Here is a 21379-nt window from a genome sequence, read left to right on the forward strand (position 1 = left end):
CATACATCACAGTAATGAGCGAAGAATTTTTCTCCCCTTTTAGGGTGGGTTCTTTTTCTTAATGTATTACAATAATGGTCCTATAAGTATTTCTTCTTTTGTAACTGACTAATTTCACTCAACATAATGTCTTCAAGGTCCATCCATGTTATGCAGTAGCTTGCAGCTTCCTTGTTATTCTTCAAGGTAGCATAATATTCCATTGTGTATATGTACTACAGTTTATTTATCCATTTTCCCATTGATGGGCACTTAGGCTTTCTCCATCTTTTTGTTATTGTAAATAGTGCTGCTATGAACACTGGTGTGCATATATGTACTCATGTTATAACTCGTATTTCTTTGGATAAATACCAAGTAGAGGAATTTCTGGAATATAAGGTACTTCTATTTCAAACCATACTTCTTTCTAGAGTGGTTAGATCATTTTGCAATCCCAGCAGCAATGTAGGAGTGTCCCAGTCTCTACGCATCCTCGCCAGCATTTATTGTCCTCTAGTTGTTTTATATTTGCTGTTGTTGCTGGTGTGAGATGATATCTCATTGTCATTTTGATTTGCATCACTCTAAAGGCTAGTGATCATGAGCATTTCTTCATATGTTTGTTGGCTGCCTGGATTGAGTCCTCCTTGGTGAAGTATCTGTTCATATCCTGTGCCCATTTTTTAATTGGGTTGTCTTTTTCTTATAGAAGTGTTATTGTTGTTGTTGTTGTTGTGTGCCGTGGAGTTGGTTCCGTTTCATAGTGACCCTCTGCAGGGTTTCCGAGGCTGTAAATCTTTATGGGAACAGAAAGCCTCATCTTTCTCCTGTGGAACTGCTGGTAGTTTCGAACTGCTGACCCTGAGGTTAGCAGCCCGGTTTGTAACCACTATGCTACCAGAGTAGTTTCCTATATATTTTAGAAATGAGTCCCATATCTGATGTGTCATTGCAAAATATTTTTTCCCATTCTGTGGATTCCCTTTTTTACTCTTTTGGTGAAGTCTTTTAATGCACATAAGTTTTTAATTTTTAGCATGTCCCAAATATCTATTTTGTCTACTTTTGTTTGTATAGTTTTCAAAATGTTTGGTAGTCTGTGTATGCCCTGTATTAGGGCCCTTACATTTGTCCCTATTTTTTCATTGATAGCCTTTATAATTCTGGGATTCACATTTAGGTTTTTAATCGATGCTGAGTTGGTTTTTGTATAAGACATTAGGTAAAAGTCTTGTTTAAGTCTTTTGCATATCTCTTTCCAGTTTTGCCAGCACCATCTTTTGAAGAGACTATCTCCTCCCCATGCAATATACATAGGCACTTTGTCGAAAATCAGTTGGTTGTATGTGGATGACTTAATTTCTGGATTCTTGATGCTGTTCCATTGATCAATGTATATTTCATTGTACCAGTACAGTCTGTTTTGACCACTTTAGCCATGTAGCAAATTTTGAAATCAAGGAGTGAGAAGTTTCCAATCTTATTCTTCTTCTTAAGCAGTGCTTTGCTTATCCTGGGTCTCTTTCTTTTCCACATAAAGTTTGTAATTGTTTTTTTCCATCTCTTTGAAGAATGCTGCTGGAATCTGTATTGGGATTGCATTGTATGTGTAAATTGCTTTGGGCAGTATTGACAGTTTCACAATGTTAAGTCTTCCTTTCCAGGAGTATGGTATATTCTTCCACTTTTGTAAGTTTCTTTTGGTTTCTTGTGGTAGTGTTTTGTAGTTTTCTTTGTGTAGCTCGTTTGTTTCTCTGGTTACTTTTATTCCTAGATATTTCATCATTTGGGCGGCTATTGTAAATAGTATTGCTTTCCTAATATCCTTTTCAGCACTGTCATTGTTACTATAGAGGAATCCAACTGAGTTTTGTATGTTGATCTTGTACTCTGCCACTCTGCTGAATCTTCCACTGAGGTCCAGTAGCTTTTTTTACTGAGTCTTTGGGGTTTTCTGTTTATAGGATCATATCGTCTGCAAATAGAGTTTTACTTCCTCTTTGCAAATTTGGATGACTTTAATTTCCCTGTCTTGCCGTATAGCTCTGGCTAAGACATCCAGCACAATATTGAATCAGAGTGGTGACAAAGGGCGTCCTTGTCTGGTTCCTGTTTGTTGGGGGAAGGCTTTCAGTTTCTTTCCATTAAGAATAATGTAAGCTGTTGGTTTTGTATATATGCTCTTAATTATGCTGAGGGATTTCCCTTCAATTCCTACTTTGTTGAACATTTTTATCATGAATGGATGTTCGATTTTGTCAAATGCCTTTTCTGCATCAATTGATATGATCATGTGGTTCTTTTCTTTTTTCTTATTTATATGGGGGATTATGTTGGTCGTTTTTTCTAATTTTGAACCATCCTTGCATCCCTGATATGAATCCCACTTGGTCATGATGTATTATTTTTTTGATGTGTTTTCGAATTCTGTTGACTAGGATTTTGTTGAGAATTCTTGCGTCTATGTTCATGAGGAATATTGGTCTGTAATTTTCTTTCCTAGTGATGTGTTTCCCTGGTTTTGGTATGTGGGTTATGCTTGCTTCATAAAATGCATTAGGGAGTTTTCCATCCTCTTCTACATTCTGAAGAAATTTGAGTAGAACTGGTGACAGCTCTTCCCTGAATATTTGGTAGAACTCACCAGTGACACCATCTGGACTTGGCATTCTTTTGGTTGGGAGTTTTTTGATGACCTGATCAATTTCTTCTTTTGTTATGGATCTGTTCAAGTTTTCTACTGCACTCTGTTTAAGTTTAAGTAGGTCGGGTTTTTCTAAAAATGTATCCATCTCTTCTAAGTTTTCAATTTTTTCGGAGTACAACTCTTTATAGTATTCTGTTATTTTCCTTTTGATTTCCTTTGGTTCCGTTGTGACATTACCCATGTGGTTTCTAATGCATGTTCTTTATGTCTTCTCCCTCTTTTCTTTTGTTAGGTTTGCCAATGGTTTGTCAATTTTATTAATCTTTTCAAAGAACCAGCTTCTTGTCCTGTATATTCTTTCTATAGTTTTTCTCCTAATTCATTTATTTCTAATTCATTTATTTCTGCTCTAATCTTTATTATTTCTTTTCTTTTGGTGATTGTAGGTTCCCTCTGTTTGTCTGTTTCTAATTGTTGGAGATGCTCTTTTAATATGTTAGTTTCATTCTTTCTTCTTTTTGGATGTGTGCATTTATCTCAATGAATTGTCCTCTCAGCACCACTTTCGCCATGTCCCAAAGATTTGGGTATGTTGTGTTTTCTTTCTGGCCTTTTTTCCTATGAACTTTGTGAGTTCACGTTTAATTTCTTCTATTATCTAGTCACTTTTCAGCAGGTGGTATTCAGTTTCCATATATTCGACTTTATTTCCCTGGTCGTCTTATTGTTGATTTGTATTTTTATACCATTGTGGTCTGAGAAGATGCTTTGTCGTATTTTGATGTGTGTAAATTTATGGAGGCTTGTTTTATAACCTACCTAACACATGGTCAATTCTGGAGAATGTTTTATGTGCCCTGGAAAAGAATGTGTGTAGTGCTGATGTTGGATTGAATGTGCTGTACACATCTATGAAATCAAGTTGGTTGATTGTGCTGTTCAGTTCCTCTGTAGCTTTGTCAAGTTTTTTCTGGTTGTTCTGTCCCTTTTCTAAAGTGACGTATTAAAATCTCCTACTATAATTATAGATTTATCTATTTCTTCAGTTGTAATAGAGTTTGCTTTATATATCTTGGCGCTCTTTCATTGAGAGCATAGATATTTATTATGGTTATGTCGTCTTGCTCAATTGACACTTTAATCATGAGATAGTGTCCTTCTTTATCTCTTATGCTGGTTTTTGTCTTAAAGTTTATTTTATCAGAGATTAGTATTGCTCCTCCTGCTTGTTTTTTATTGCAATTAGCTTGGTATATTTTTTTCCATCCTCTAACTTTTAGTTAGAGGATGTTTTCGTCTTTGTGTGTAAGATGTGTCTCTTTCAAGCAACATATTGAAGGGTCTTGTTTTCTTAACCATTCTGCTATTCTCTGTCTCTTCACTGGTGCATTTAATCCATTGCCAATCAGTGTAATTATCAATAGGTATGAATTAATTGCTGTTGTTATGTTATTCTTTTGTGGTGCTGTTCATTCCTTTGTTCTGCATGCCTTCTTGTGCTGAGTTCATGTTATTTGTGCTATTTCATGTCAGTTTCTTCTTAGTTTTATGTTTCCTTGTTTTGCTTGGATCTTCATTTTCATGGTAAGTTGTGAAGTAGTAACTTTCTTTGGGGTTACCCTATAGTCTGTTAACTTTTCCCTCCATTTAAGGCAATCTGTTGTATCCTACAACCTTCCTGACCTCATCACCACCTGGATCTCTGTTCCTATATTTCCCCCTTCTTTGACATTGTTATTATTTTGTTCTTTGGTTGACCTGCCAGCTCCTTTGTATTCGTTGTTGTAATTTTGTTCTGTTCTGGACTCTGCTATCTGTGGTCTGAGTTCTTGGTGGTGTTGCCATGTCTGTCAATCTCTGGTTGTTGTCTGTTCTTGTCAGTTTTCAGTCAAACGAACTTACTTTAGGATATTTTGACGTGTTGGATTGGCTTTGACAAAATCTCTAAGCTTCTGTTTATCTTGGAATCTTTTGATTGACAGTATTTGATTGACAGTTTTGCTGGATAGACGATTCTTGGTTGGCAGTTTTTTCTTTTAGGGTTTTATATATGTCTCTCCATTGCATTCTTACCTGCATGGTTTCTGTTGAGAGGTCAGAGCTTAATCTGATTTGCTTTGGGGTATGCTTGTAGCTTGGCCACGATTGCTGTCTCTTCTTAGGTAATGGAAGGAGAGATCCTCCCACTCCCAGGAAAAAAGAGAAATCAAAAGGACCCAAAACAGAAACAATATAAAAGCAGAGACAGAAACTACCACTCAAAGCAAAAATAAAACCATAGCCGACTGACCAGTAACCTTTGCTGCACAGGTTAGTGTGCATCATGCATAGTAGAAACCTCCAACAGCAGGTGGGCTGTCCACTCACTCAGGCCCCTCCACTAGTCATCAACGTGGAGGTGCACAGATAGATATTGAGAAATTAAAGGGAGAAAGATTGTCCAGTTTTTATCTCTGAAGGTCAGTTAGGTATCTGCTTGTGCACAGTGTAATTCTCAAAATAGCTGCGTCCTTGTGTGTAGTAGTTGGTGTTGACTCTTGCCTTTTATGTTGGGGTTTTACTGGGTGCTCATATGGTTTGGTTGTATGGCCAGACCTGCTTTTTCTTGCTGGGTATTCAGGAGTAAAGGGTCCTGCCCAGGTCAACTTTAGGGCAGGGTCCCAGAATCAGATGGCATAAGAAGCTGTCAAAGGGTCAGCCCGTGGGACCAATGGGGCTCCTTCCAGGAACTTCCTAAGCAGGAACACTGTGGGTGCAATGCTGGACCCTTTTGGGGATACACTCCCACCCTCCTGAAGGTGTCCAGGCTGGGCAGAGAGGGGCAAAAGGGATGAAGAGGAAAGAAATGTGTAAAATCCACCACACCATTTTTTTCGAATGCTGCTCTGTGGTTTTTAGCATCGTATCACTGTATTAGTCTGGCTGTGGCCTCACTGTCTGATCTCAGCCCTGGCTGAGTGGCCACCGAAAGCATCCCATGTCCCAATCGATTCAGAAATCACCATTATTTTCCTTTCTACAGTCAGATTTTTCCACAGGTGGTGCAGGAAACTGATGCCCTGCACCTTACACTAGATCCAAAGCTGTAGGGCTGCTCCGGCAAAGCAACTTCTCTGGTTTTTCCATGCCTCCCTGAGGAACCTCTCCTACCTGACTTTACTTCTCCTGCCTTCAAACCAGAAGTCTCCACCATATGAATTTTAAGATAAAATTTTCAGTTTCTGCAAAGAAGTCAACTGAGATAAAATTTTCATAGGAATTTTATTGAATCTATAGGTCAGTTTGGAGTTACTGTCATTTTAACAATATTAAGTCTTCCTACCCATGAACTGGAGTCCTGGTGTGACGCTGTGGGTTAACGTGCCAGAATGCAAAGCCATTTGAATTGCAAAGCTGTTGGTTCAAGCTCACCAGTCCCTCCTTGGAAACCCTAAATAGGGTCTCTATTGGCCAGAAATGACTTGATGGCACTTAACAACAACAACCCATGAACTGGTGTGGTGCTGTGGATTAATGTTCTGGACTGCAAGGGTGGTTTGAATTGCAAGGTTGGTGGTTCAAGCTCACCAGCCAGTACTCGGAAACCCTATACAGGGTCGCTATGAGTCAGAACCAACTCATCGACACTTAACAACAACAAACAATAACAACCCATGAATGTGGAAAGTCTTTCCATTTATTTAGACTGTAATTTCTTTAATTAAATTTAATTTCTTTAATTGTCTAATTTCTTTCAGTGATGCTTTGATGCTTTATATTGAATCTTATTGTGTTTTTGTTAGGTACTGTCAGTCAATTCCCACTGCCCAGTCCTGTGCCATCCTCACAATTGTTGTTATGTTTAAGCCCATTATTGCAGCCATTGTGTCACTCCTTCTAATTAGGGGCTTCCTCTTTTTCACGGACCCTCTACTTTACCAAGCACAAGCATGATGTCCTTCTCCAGGGACTTGTTCTTCCTGATAGCATGCCCAAAGTATGTGAGATGAAATCTTCTCATCCTTGTGTCTAACAAGTATTCTGGCTATACTTCTTCCAAGACAGATTTGTTTGCTCTTCTGGCAGCCCATGATATATTCAGTATTTTCTTTGCTAACACCATAATTCAAATGCATCAACTCTTCGTTGATCTTCCTTCTTATTGTCTAGCTGCCACATGCATGAATCCATTTGTTGCACTGTGGTGGCTTACATGTTGCTGTCGTGCCACTGGTATTTTAATACTACCAGGGTCACCCATAGTGGGCAAATTTCAGTGGTGCTTCCAGACCAAGACAGGCTAGGAAGAAGGAAGAGGTAGTTAACTTTTTTTTTCCTATACCCAGTTTCTATTTTATTAAAAATATAAATATCTCTCAAGATTATCTTTGTCTCTCTTAGTTGTTAAATATACAGAACCTCATCAGATTACAGGGTTTATAATCATGCAAGCTTACAAAGTTTCATTTAAAAGACAACACAAAGAATAAAAATAAAATAAGCCTAGCAGGATATAAAATACACAGCACTTAAAAATTAGGTAAGTAATGGCCCATACAAAATTATTTTAAAGAACTTTTAGGCAAGGATTCAAGATCATCTTTACTAAAATAGACCTTTTCTTCTGCCTGGAAAACATGGGCCACAAAAGCTTCACAGACCCTGCTTTAATAAGAATCTAAACTTTTAAATAGAAATCTGACTTGTAATACATGTGAATTATCATACACTTATCAACCACATATTCCATGTTCTCAACAAACATTGACACTTAACACTGATAAATCCATCCTTGGGGCCTGATACAGAAACTGGATGAGTAGGTCTCTCACTCTCTCATGTCCCAATGTGGACTTTATCATATTTGAACATCTAGAAAAGAGCATCTAGAATAGAATTCTTTCCAAAATTGTCTGATGCATTGAGATTGAATTACTCCTCATCTCTTACAGAAAATCCCTTACTCTGTCGTTATGAGGTCCCCTTGAGAATCTGTCCTAGAAGACATTCTGATGGCTACTTTCTAGCCCCAATCCTCAAGCTTTGACACCTTCCTCAGAACAGATCCTAGTCAAACTTAAGTCTGAGTCTTCCACCATCGCTACCTTCTCATTTCAACTGGGTTAGTTCCCACTCTCTAATTTCATAGTCTAACTTAAGGCAATAAACAGGAATCAGATAAAACCAGATGACTGGCATAAGATTCAGAACTTGGCCTGAAATCAAAATGAATAAAATCAAGGACAAGGAAATAAAATTTGGCTAGGGGTGAAACAGGACTCCCAACCTCCCCTGGATAAGAGTTGCTAAAATAAACCCTCACCAAGAAGACCTTGGAATAGTCAACAAGAGGCAACCTGTTTTCCACTGAGCATGTCTAAAGTTCTAGCCTAGTGATTTTCCCAAATTAAATATATAGCATTGATATTTAAAAAAAAAAACAAAAAAAATGAACCTTTGGGAACAGTGATCTTGCTGGCTTGGTTCTTCAGCTTCTTGCTGAAGGTCTTTCTGGTCATTGGCTTGAAGAAAATACTTCTGAGAGTGGGCATTGATTACAAAGCAATATGGAATTTGGGGTTTCTGCTTTGGGGTAGCTACGCTTACTTTCGAGATGTAGGTCAGCTCTAAAGATCCAATGGCTCCTGTCCCAATTGCCAGGTTCTGGGGGTTGTCCATGTACCAGAGAAGGCAGTTGACCTGGGTGTCCAAAATAAAGTACCATCTTAGAAACTTGTCACTGTTCTCATTCTCCTCGATATCCAGAAATCCACAGATTCGGTTCTGCCGATCCACATAAGGCATTCCTAGACTGCTCACATCACCCTCACTTTGCTGCTATTATACAATTGAAAGCCCCAGCTCCTGACAGTGTCAGCTGACTCAGAGCAGGGTCTCCGGCAATGTGAGAGGAGCAGCACTTTTACTCCAGCCTCTCTTCTCCTCGTGATTCCCTTAGGTCAAAGGAGAGGACAAGAGCTCTAGTCTTCCCAAGGACAATGAACACCCAGTGGCGCAGGGTGAAGTGATTACAATGAGGTGGGAATCGCCTCTCTGGCCTGGTGGGTCCCTTTCTCTTGCTGCCAAACTCTAGGTACCTCTTGCCCCCCCTCCTCTTACCTCCACCTTCACTTCTCAGGTAGTTATTTTATTTTTTATTTTTTTTAAGTTTTTCTTGTGAATTATATATCATAGTTTACATGGGGGGGGGCATTAGTTTTACATTTATCCTATTGTATTTCATTTCATTGCAATGATTACAGTCCCCTCCATGCATCATCAAACTACCAAAGGGTACACCCTGCATGCCTGTCCCCCGGCCGCCAGCATGAGTCTCTAGCTCCCTGAGTCATGAGTCCCTAGCCACTTCATCTCAATATGTCATATCTCTGCCTCCATCCTTGGTGTCACTGCTTCTCTGGATAGGGTCCCGCACTTCACTTTTCTCCCTTAATGGTTCCAGGGACCTCGCCTCCTGGACTGCAAAATCAACCACTCTCCTCCTTTTGTTACAACAACACTCACAGTTAGTCCTGATAGCAATCATTCCTTATTGAACCACAAGTCTTATCCCCATCACCTTTCATCAGCCCCGTCCAGACAGGTTGGAAACCACTCAGTGGAGATTCTACCTTTCCCTGCACCCTCTGGAACTAGGCTCCATATTGAAAGCTTGTAAGCCTTTGTAGCTCCCCAATCCTTGTCTACCCTATGTACCAAGGGGGTGGGAATAATCCTTACTGTAAAGATTTGTTTGCTTCTTTGCCCTACTGCATCCACAAGCATAGGGCAAATTCTTCAAATTATAGTGGATTACTCTTTTTTTTATTTTTCTTCTTCTTTCTTTCTCTAGTTGTGTTCTGATCATCCAGCCATTGAAGCCAGGTCAAATGGGCACTATCTGCAAGGGTGGGTGTTCTTGTGTGTCTCCCCTCACTTCTTATCAGCTGGACGTTTCACACGCCTCTCTAGTCCTCAGGGGCCATGTCCCTGTCCCTGGGCCTAGAAGTCCCCAGGTCTCATCATACTACTGCCCAACCATGTCTCAATCCAGGTTAACAGGAGTCTATTGAATGTGGTCAGATTTAGCTCACAACTTCATTACTGTTTTCTCCCACTTCTCCTTATTGGTGCAATGTGGTCAGCAGCAAGACCACATGCCTGCTCGTGTATTCCCCTTGAGTTTTAGTCTTAGAAGGGTCAGGTAGTTCACTTTTTGAGGGATTGATCACTGAAAGCTTTATGAATATCAGTGGAATCTTATTTTATCATACTTTACTTACAGAATGCCTGGTTACCACTACTCACTGCTCTGAAAGGGATCATATTAGAAAGCCCTATATAGATGAACCCAAATTGAAAATCATGAAAGAGACCAGGCTTACTGGTGGAAACCCTGAGATTATGGCCCCTAGTTGCCCTTCAAGTTTGGAAACAAACTCGCCCCCATGGTGAGTTTCAAGCAAACTATTGTAAGGTCTATATGGGAACAATAACACTAGGTAGGTATGCATTCCTTAGAACAGGGGTGGGGAACCTAGTTTCTACCCAGATTTATAACATCATTTGGGGGCCATACAAAATTATCAACTTAAAAATTAGCCTGCTATGTTTGAGCAGACATTTAATTAACTCAGCCCTAGTATGATAGTTAAGGAGCTCTGGTAGCGTAGTGGTTACGAATTGGGCTGCGAACCTCACGGTCAGCGGTTCGAAACTACCAGCTGTTCCGTGGGAGAAAGATGAGGCTTTCTGCTCCCGTAAAGATTTACAGCCTCAGAAACCCTGTAAAGGGTCGCTATGAGTCGGAACCGACTCCACCACACATAACAACAACAATATGATAGTTGGAATCCTGGTGTGGAGCTGTGAGTTAATATGCTGGATTGCAAAATTAGTCTGATCTGCAAGGCTGGTGCTTCAAACTCACTAGCTGCTCCTTGGAAACTAGGGTCGCTATAAGTCGGAACCGACTCACTGGCAGTTAACAACAACAGCATGATAGTTGGGAGTCCTAGTGTGGTGCAGTGGGTTAATGTGCTGGATTGCAAAGTCCGGCTGATCTGCAAAGTTGGTGGTTCAAACTCACCAGCCCTTCCTTGGAAACTCTACAGGGACACTATGGATCAAAACCGTCTCAATGGCAATTAACAACAGCAACAACATATGATAGGTGGAACTGCAGTTGCCTTGGTAGGGCCAGACCAAATGATTTTGCAGGGTAATTTTTAATCCCTCCCTCCTCAAGCCTACTTATCTAATTGATTCTTATCTCATACCTTTGCCAGAGGAAAAAAGTGTGCCCATTGTTTTCCTTCCAGCAATACATGTACACCATTAGCAGTAAGGGCTAGGCTTTGGGCTACATGTGCTACACTTTTAATATCACTCATTCCTTTGCAACAATCCTCCAAAGTTATGAATTATTAGGGTAAGCTGATTATGACTCAATTGCTCAACTAAACTTAGTTGCTTGGAATGGGGACCACCTTGACAAAAGAAATTTTTTGTAACTTTCTTGTGTTATGTAGAGCTGTGGTATAGCCAGAGGGCATCATCTTCTCACATTGTTATGCATGGGATTCAGTGGAGATACTTTGTTAATCATTTTAACATTATAGTAGTGAGGCATGTTCACTACAGAAAAAAAAAAGAGAGAGAGAGAGAGAATATGAGTAAAGAAAATCACCCTAAACAACTTCTAAAGATAAGCTCCATAGATAAATTCCTGTTCATGTGCTCATCTACCCACCCCTTTAAATGGGAGCATTAAGTTTTGAAACTCATTTTGAATACAATAAAGCATGAGCATATTACCATGCTAATTAATACTGCAAAAAAAAATGCACTAGTCTATATATTATAAATACATGTTAAGGAGTATATCTGTTAACAACAAGAGCAAGAATTGTTTGTTACTAAGTGCTTTCACATGTATTAGTTGCATTGCCTTTACCAAAGATTATTAAATAGTCAGTGTGGCTCCTGGAATGTGGGGCCACAGCTGATTATTAGTACAAGAGGATCCCCAGCCCACCCCATTCTAGGGAGAACCTTTCCTTTCAGAGCCTGGGGAACCAAGTTGATAATCTTGGAGATGAAACCAGTTTACAAGAAAAACACTTCTTGTTGTTATACTTTTGGCTGTGAAGGTTTGCTATCCACTTTAATACTTTCAAAACAATAAAACAGGTGCCCTCCTCTTTCTCTGACCCTACCAATTGTTTGAAGGAGTCCTGGTGTGGCACTGTGGGCTAATGTATCAGACTGCAAGGTTGGTGGTTCCTTGGAAACCCTATACAGGGTCGCTATGGGTCAGAATCAACTCAATGGCACTTACCACCACCACCACCAATTACTGTCACCGATGTGAAGTCCCTGAGGGTCTGGGCTGTGGCAGTGAGGACTCTCCTATGGGAGTCGATTGTTCTGTGTTGTAGGAAGGAACACAGAGGTGGTGCTTAGGTGTGCGGCATTTCCACTCTGCTTGGAATTGCTGTTGACTTTCTCAACCGTAGACGGTGATAAAGTGGGTCAAACCTGCCCACCTATCTCTGTGGCTCAGGTGCATCTGACTTGCATTTATTTAATTTCCTTCTTGGATTCTGGGTTACCAAATCTTCTTGGATGCTGGAATACCAAAAGAATACCAAATCTTCACTTACCAAATCGCCCACCTTTATAGAAATAAAGAGGAGGCAGGCACAGCTGCTGGGTTTCCCCGGACTGCAACTCCCAATTCTGCTCCTTTCCACATGTCAGCCACCCTGCACCATGGCGCGGGAGGTGCGCCTCAGCCTCACCACCTTCCTGCTGAGAACCTGGGTGTTCACACTACCGCAGTCACGCATTGGCGCTCTCCAGGGCTGGGCTCATGGAGCTGCTGTTACTGTCCTACCAGGTACATGTGCTCCCTGTCACTAGTCTACTCTTCTGAATAGTTAGTGATGGCATTCAATAATCCCAAAAGTCTACCTTGGATTCCTTTCTCCTGAGTCAGTCTGAAGTACACTGTAGCTGCGCTTTCCTCTTGGATTGAGTTTACACTAGAAAATATCTTCAGGCCAGACCTGAAGCAGATCACCTGGCTGATGGTGATCATTGGGGAGTGTCTGATGAAAGCATCTATGTTGATAGCAGCCTCCAACTTCACCCACATAGGACAGAATGAAAAGTCACATACTCATACCCTGGTGACAAGCAATGTATGTTTGCTTCTGCCACCCTTCTTCGGTTGAGTGGTTTTATTGTAGTATCAGAGCCCAGTCTGAGAGGTTGCCTACACCTTAACAGTGTGGTAGTTTTCCCACAATCGAAAGAAGAGGAAGAGACCTCCCCGACTCACTTTTCCCAAGAGGAGTACCTGGAGTATAAGAAGAGGGTGCCCACGGGCCTACCTTTCATCGAGGGGGTAAGGTGAGCCTATAACTGTCAGTCAGCTGGTCACCCAGCAGGAAGGACTTTCTTAATCATTTTATATGTCACCAATTACTCCTAGAATGTTACTCAAGACCAAACAGACAGAGGCCTCAGGGCCAAAGGACCTGCCAGGTGATTCATTCTTGTGCTGATTCTGGTAGGACAGAACCAAGATGTCCCTGTGGTGCCTCCTAACAGAGGATGAGGCTGCATCTCACTTCCCATGGACTGAGAGTGTGTCTAAGTGACCACAAAGATTCCTTGGGAGAGCTGAGCCACTGCTCCTATCCGTGCAGCTGCGGCTGACAGCAGGCATCTTTGCTTATTAGTGGCACAAAGACATTGACACCCTTTCATGTAACAGGAAACTCCAAAGAGCACAGCTTTACCTCTGTTTCTGTCCTCAAATGCATGAATGTCTAGATACTTTGAAAAACATTTCCTTATAAGACGCTCTACCTAGGCATATATTTAGCTGTGTTTACATATCTGTTTTTAATAAATAGCAGTGTCCAGTCCAGTGGGGCTCCTTATGGGTTTATAGCCACAACTTTTATGTGTCAGCAAGTAAGCACATACACGGTAAGATACTCCGGCCCAGTGTGGCTTTGTGACATGTGTTAGTGACACTGGATGGTCCCCAGGCACCTTTGGGCTCTCTCAGGGTCTTTGTTCCTGATCTTCTCCCAAGGGGCCACTGTATAGGTAACAGGTGTGTCCTTTCCACCTTAGCCAGCAAGTGCCTAGTGAATGCCTGCCTGCAATGTGCAGGATGTTGTAAAAAGGTAAGAACTACTACTCTCCATTTAGTTGGGATTTTATTCTTACTTTAGCATTGCTTCTACTTTTGTGCTTCACTTTTAAGTCTGGTCTCTGTTGTTTCCTACATTCGGTTCTCAAAATCCCATGGTTCCTCATGCTGTTCGAACTATCTTTTCCCAAAGGTGTTTGAGCAAATACAGGTAACATTCAAGAAGACTGTCTCATGAAAATAGTTTCAAATAGAGCAAGTTAACCCACTTGAGTTTGAATGCCCCCCTGAGAGTTTGGAAAGAGTGGTTTGCTTTATTAATCAGATGTTAAGCTTGAAGAATTAAGAGGTTTGTTTGGTTCTGGAGTAAATGCAGAACTGGGTCTCCATGTGAGACCCTCTCATTCAGTTTCTAGGTGGTACTGCTGAAGTATGAATGTGAAGGCAGCATAGCCCCGAGGCCAGAGTTCTGCTATGTCATCACGTCAGGCCATAGCATGCGGCCTGCAAGAAGCCACATAACGTTGCTATGCCTACATCTCCCCACTATAAAATGCGGTCAATACCACCTACCTCACAGAGGTGTTGTAAGGATTTAAAAGAATAATGTCAAATGTTTTTCATACTTAGATGAGAGAAATGACATAGATGAAATCTATTCTGTTTAAGAAGTACTTGAAAATGATATGCACCAGACACTTAAAATGTATGTTCAAAGGAGAATTGTGCCAACTCAGACTATTACTCATTTATAGAGTTCATTGTTTAATTTTCTTGTGATTATATACCAAAGAGGTTTACAGGCTGTTGATTGCTAGTGGAAGAACTAGTCAGACTCAGCTACTGCCCTCACTCTGGCCTCATGGTTAGACCAGACTCTGGACATGACCTTTTCAGGAGCCATCAGCTGCACGTTTTTTGGAGTGGACCCTTCCTGCTGGGACAGGAACACACACATACTCTGGGAACGTCACTTGCTCAAATCAGTCTTACATATTTGTTCTCCAAGCCATGCTCAGCAAAACAAACTCCACTTGGAAGGTTTAAGCTTGGAGAGGGGGCAGTTGGACTCCCAGCAGCCACCCCAGCTCTTTGAAGCAAAGTCCTTCTGTTGTGTGTCTAACAAGATTGGAACCAGCTTTCCCACCCACTGGGGGTCCATAAACCTGTCTTCTTCTTCTTCTTTTTTTTTTTTTTTTTATGCACTCATCCTATCCTGTCATTTCAATGATTACAGTCTCTCCATGTATCATCATTCAACAGTATTGCTTCTACCTCCCCCCACCCCTTTTTTTGATGTACTCAAAAACACTCAGGAATATATTGTTGTTGTTGTGAAGTACTGTCGAGTCAATTCCAACCCATAGTGACCCTAGTATAGGGTTTCCAAGGAGCAGCTAGTGAGCTTGAACTATCAACCTTGCAGTTCAAACAGCTTTGCAGTCTGGCGCATTAACCCACAGCTCCACACCAGGACTCCCAGGAATATATAATCATTTATAAAGAACCCAAGGGCACATTCTAAAAGCCTGCCTCCTGGCCTCCAGCACACAGCCTTTCTCTTTCCATGAGTCTAGAGTCCTCAGCTACTCTATCTCTCCATGTCATCATCTCTGCCTCCATCTCTGGTATTGCTGCTTCTCTAAATAGGGTCCCACATTCCATTCATGCTCTTCTACTTGATGGTCCTAGGGTCTTCTGTTTCTGGAATGTAAGACTAACTATTCCCCCTTTTATGTTACAGAACTTCTACCTTTACAGCTGTGACAATTGCAATTAGTCATGATAACAGTTGCTCACTATTGAATCAAAAGAATCTTATCTCCATCTCTTTTCACCAGATCCACCTAGACAAGATGAAAACTATTCAGTGAGGATTCGACTTCCCCTGCACACTCTGAAACTAAACTCCCTTTTGAAAATTTGTAAGCCATCCACTTCATGCCTTTTTATTCCCCCCCCTCCCCCATTTTAGGTAGCCAATGTCTATGTTGCCCATCCCATTCAACCCTGTGTACAGAGGGGATATGTTTGATCCTTGATGTGAAGACTCCTTCTCTCTCAGTTGGTATTTTGAGCTACAACATCTATAAGTATAGGTCAAGTTCATCAAGTTGTTGCAATTTACACTTGTTTCCTTTATCAAGTTTCTTTATCTTTCTCTATTTGAGTTCTGATCGTCAAACCATCAAAGCTAGGTCAAACGGGTACTCTCTGCAAGTTTGGACATTCTTGTGCATCTTCCCCCACTTCTTATCAGCTGGACACTTCACTCTTGGCTTTAGCCCTCTGTGGCTAGGTCTTTGTCCATGGGCTTAGGAGTTCTCAGGTCTCATCACACTTAGGACCAACAAGCCCTTCCTCTTATCTTTCTCATCTCCAGGTTGATGGGAGTCTATGGAACGTGGTCGAACTTCATTGCTGCCTTTCTCCCACTTCCACTCACCAGGAGACCAACGTGATTGCCAGAAAGATTACATGCTTGCTCGTATATTCCCTTTGAGTTTCAGTCTTGGAGAGGGGGTGGCCCTGAAGGGAATTGATTGCTTGCCTTGAAAACAAAAACGGCAGTCTGAACTCTTGTTCTTGTGGTAGCCAATCAGACTGCTGTTTTTGTGTTCAATTTTTCTTGCTGGTCTTTCTTTCAAGAGGTAGCTTCTGTTCCTCTAGCTGCTTGTCCTTTCAAGTGGGAATGTCCCACCTCAGAAGGTTCTGGATGGGGCTCAGGATTCCACCTAAGGTCCTATACACTACAAAGACTCCACAAGAAGCCTATTTCACTGGGCAAGTTTTAGAACCCCTTTTAGGTATTCCAATCATTTATAGGCTGAAGATGGACTTATAGGTTTTCTATAATCATGTTTCCTGATATTCCTTTCTATCCCACTCAACTGGTCTTTACAATAATAGGCAAGGGAAGCCAACATTCATAAGACAGTCAAGCATCTTAACATTATTTGCCTTCTTTTACCCACTCAGACTATGTCTTGATCCCGAAGCTGTCTTTTTAATAGCAAGCAGCTTTTAACAGACTCTGAACAGTAAGACCAGTGATGTTGACATTTGGTGATGTGTGCCTCCTCTATATGCTAGAGTCCAGAAAGCCCCCTTCCTGCCAGGCCCTGGTGCTCACACAATCCCAGAAGGTAGGCCTTCATGCTTTCACCATGTGAAGCTGCTGGTATCACATCATGTGGACAGGCATTGCATTGGGCAGGGATCTGTACAAGGACCTTCCCACCCTCATTTTTCATCCCAGGGCACATGTCAGCAATATCTTGGTGGGGAAAGATGAACTATTAAAGGGCAGGATTGTCAGGTGATTGACTTCCATCCTGTGCCCGCACATCTTCATGTTATTTTTAACTTCATAAATCTGGCTGCAGTAGCGTGCACCACAAAGGATGAGGTTAATGAGGTAACAGCTCTCCGGGTGTTCACTGGAAAGGCCATGTTGCCAGTTGCTTGAAATGAAGACACTGTCAGGAGATTTTTTTTCTACCGCAGGTTTGAAGGTAGAGATTCTTAAGTGGGAAATATGTATCACACAGAACAAAGTGAATTTGATCCAGTATAAAGTGAAGGATTCTGTGAGGACTAGCAGCTAGCCACTGAGAACGTTCGTCTACAGAAAAGAGATAGTGAGTCTTCACCTGGGCAGAAAGCACACCAGACTGCCCGCAGGGAGGTGATTGACTTCTACAGCCCACAAAACAAACCTTATCAGGCCTTCCTAGTTAATGACTTCAGTGGTTGACAGGATAGGGAAAGTATTAACATTTTAGGCTTGATACGGTCTTAGCCACACGCATTTGGGGGGCAGCCCCTCTGTCAGGTCCAGTAAGCCACTCTCCCTATTCTGCACTTTCTTACTGCCTTAGATAGCTGCGATCTCCCAAGGTATTTTGCTTTATGTTGTGATTCAGCAACATTAAGAGACCTCAACATCTCTGTTACAGTGGGAAATGCTTACTTTGTGTCCCCCTCTCAGAAAGTCTGGGTGCCTGGATATGGCTCTCAAGGCCTCCTCCCCCACAGCAAGGAGAGTAGCTCAGCAGAGTAATTGTGCTAGTTTTCTTTTTACATACAGAAATGCTTATTTAGATATTTTAAATGAGATTTCCTTTCACAGGTAACTGATTTTTCTTTCCAATTGCTAAATAAAACTGTATTTGATTTCTAAAAATTAATAAGAATAAAAAGGAGCGTTGGCAGAGGGAAGCTTTGACTGGGTTAATTATCCTCTGGAAGATACTCTAGCCTGAATACTGTGCCGCTCCACAAGGCACTACGTAACCCTCACCAGACACGCATGCCAGGCCCTTTCCATTTGCCAGCTGTTGGTAGCAATTTCTGGATGAGGAGTGCTCCTTGCCACTGCTTTGTGAGGTAGGTATTGCTGTCCTTGTTTTAGGGGTGAGGAAACTGAGGCTGAACAAAGTTCATTTACTTTCCCATGGTCACACAGCTGGTTGTGATAAAGTCAGCATTTCACTCACGTCTGCCTTGAGTAGCAGTCCTGCCTCCCTCCAAGCAGCAATTGCCACATTTCTCTTGGCTGTGTTGTTAGGTGCCATTGACACTGTGGAGTAGAGGTGCTTGGGTTTCAAGGTTGTGACCCTTCAAGAAGCAAATTTCCAGGCGTGTCTTCTAAGGAACCTCTGGGTGGGTTCAAACTTCCAACCTTTTAGCAGGTAGTTGAGCATTTAACCATCTCTGCCACCCACCCAGGGACTCCTCTCTTAGCTGTTGTTGTTTCTAAGTGTCGGGAGTCAGTTTCAACTCATAGCACCACTGTATAGGGTTTCCAAGGAGTGAATGGTAGGTTTGAACTGCTGACCTTGCAGTTAAAAGTTCAGTGCTTATCCTATAATGCCACATTAGGACTGTTTGTGCTTGTATGCCACTGAGTTGGTTCCGACTTATAGCTACCCTATATAGGGTTTCTGAGGCTGTAAATCTTTAAAGGAGCTGAAAGCCTCATATTTCTCCTGCAGAACAACTGGTCGATTCAAACTATTGACCTTGTGGTTAGCAGCCCAGCTCATAATCTACTATGCTGTCAGGACTCCTTACAACAGGACTGTAGAAACCTTTAAATGGAATGCAGAAGAGCAAGCAGATAGGACAGAGTGGTGCTGTTGTGTGTGGGAGCTAATTGAAGCCGGGAGGGATAGTCCCTGGCTGCACCCTTTCCCAGTAGGCTTGAGACCTCTCCCTGGGACAAACAGGGCTCAAGGGATGCAAGAGCACACGGAAAACACGTTTGATCTTTGAGTACACTGTCTTTCCAAATAGAGCACAGACACCATTCGTCTTTCCTGTATGGAGGAAACAGGCCCCATGGAACCTTCGGTTTTTGTTCCACAGGGTAAAGGAGGGCATTAATGTCAAAAGGAAGTGTCTGAGGATGAGAGTCATAGTAACTTAGGAATCAGCTGCCCCGAGGGTTCTTAGATCACTTGGTAGAAACTACCAAGTATGACAACTCTCTGGATAATTCATATTAGAGATTTGGCAAGAAGTATAACAGTGTAATTCTTTTTTTTTTTTTTTTTTAATGTTTTATTGTGAATTATGTGATAGTTTACATGGGAGAACATTAGCTTTACATTCATCCTGTCGTATATCATTGCATTGCCATGGTTACAATCCCCTCCATGCATCATCAACCAACCAAATGGTACACCCTGCAAGCCTGCCCCCTGGTCATCAGCACACAGCCCCTCTCCCTCTCTGGGTCTAGGGTTCCTGGCCGCTCCATCTCTCCACGTCATCGTTTCTGCCTCCATCTCTGGTGTCACTGTTTCTCTGGGTAGGGTCCTGCACTCTGCTCTTCTCCCTTGATGGTCCCAGGGACCTCCGCTCCTAGACTGCAAAGCTAATCACTCCCCTGCTTTTGCTACAAAACATTTATCTTTACATTTCCAACCCTCACAGTCAGTCATGATACTAATTATTCACTATTGTACCACATGAGTGCTATCCCCATCTCCTTTCATCAGTCCCGCCCAAACAGATTGGATACTACTCAGTGGAGATTCTACCGCCCTCCGTGCCCTCTGTATCTAGGCTCCCTCTTGAAAGCTTGTATGCCAGTCACTTCTTGCCTTTGTAGCGCCCCAATTTTGGGTAGCCAGTGTCCAAGTTGCCCATCCCTGTCTACTCTGTATATGGAGGGGGTGGGAATGATCCTCTATGTAAAGACTTGTTCTCTCTTTTGAGCTACTTCATCCATAGGTAGGTCAAGTTCATCAAATTGTATCAGATTTCTTTTTTTTTTTTTTTTTTTTTACCTCTTCTTTCTTTTTCTGGTTGAGCTCTGATCATCCAGCCACTGAAGCCAGGTCAAGTGGGTATTATCTGCAAGTGTGCGTGTTCTCGTGCATATGCCCTCTCTTCTTATAAGCTGGACACTTCTTTCTCCACTCTAGTCTTCTGTGGCTATGTCACTGACTCTGGGCCGAGAAGTCCCCAGGTCTTACCAAACTGCTGGCCAACCAGGTCTCCACCTGGGTTCACAGGAGTGTATTGAATGTGGTTGGACTTAGCTCGCAGCCTCATTGCTGTTTTTCCCTCACTTCCGCTTATCGGTGACAATGAGGTCACCCGTCAGAACACATGTCTGTTCATGTATTCCCATTGAGTCTCAGTCTTAGAAGGGGGTTTGCCCTGAGGGGACCAGACCACTTGCCTTGATGTGTTCTGGGCGAGCAACTACAACTTGCTGTAGTAGTCAGTCAGACTGCCTATATTGTTTTGTATTTTTCCTGTTGGTCTTTCTTTCAAGAAGTATCTTCTGGTCTTCTAGCCACTCCAGGCTGCTTTGCTTGTCCTTTCACATTGAAATTTCCCACCTCAGAAGATTCAGGATGGGGTTCAGGATTCCACCTATGGTCTTACGTAATGCAGAAGCTCCATAGGAAGCCTCCTTCACTGGGCATGTTGTAGCCCCATTTTAAGTATTCCAATCAGTTACAGGTAGAAAGAAGAAAGACTTACAAGCTTTCTATAGTGATATTTCTGGCTATTCCTTTCTCTCCCACTGAAGTGTCTATTTTATAATGGTATGCAAGGGAAACCAAGATTCAAAAGACAGCCAAGCATCTTAACATTATTTACCCCCTTTTGCTTATTCCAACCGTGTCTCAATCCCTGTATCCCAGAGCCCTGTTGTTCCAAGGTTGTACGTATATCATTATTTACCTCTGTCCCACTTAGCCCATTGAGACCTGTCTAATTGTTTTCCCATTCGCCTTGTTCTTCCATTCCCCTTGTGTATTGCCCCCCTCCCAGCATCCAAAGTATCCTGTGTCTATTCCCTACCCTGTGCTCCATCTTCCCTTCCCTCTCCTCTCTCCATCTCCCACATACCCCACCCCCTTTAGTATGAGATCTTTTTCTTAGTTTTTTTACAGTAGTGGTCCTATGCAATATTTCTCCTTTTTGTGACTGACTAATTTCACTCAACATAATGTCCTCAAGGTTCATCCATGTTATGTGATAGCTTACAGCTTCCTTGTTCTTCATGGTAGCATAATCCATTGTGTGTATGTACCACAGTTTGTTTATCCATTCTTCAGTTGATGGGCACTTAGGCT

At 42.0% G+C, this 21379-nt stretch overlaps 1 protein-coding gene and 1 pseudogene across 2 annotated transcripts in view; both read left to right on the forward strand.

The window, feature by feature from the left end:
- MAP3K9 (mitogen-activated protein kinase kinase kinase 9) overlaps positions 1-21379 on the forward strand; it is a 170543-nt gene that overhangs the window by 102321 nt on the left and 46843 nt on the right. The gene's annotated exons all lie outside the window — the stretch shown is intronic.
- Positions 12514-13028, forward strand: LOC102813691 (annotated as a pseudogene).

The sequence above is a fragment of the Chrysochloris asiatica genome, unplaced genomic scaffold, assembly GCF_000296735.1.
Source record: "Chrysochloris asiatica unplaced genomic scaffold, ChrAsi1.0 scaffold00079, whole genome shotgun sequence".
In the NCBI taxonomy this organism is placed as follows: domain Eukaryota; kingdom Metazoa; phylum Chordata; class Mammalia; order Afrosoricida; family Chrysochloridae; genus Chrysochloris; species Chrysochloris asiatica.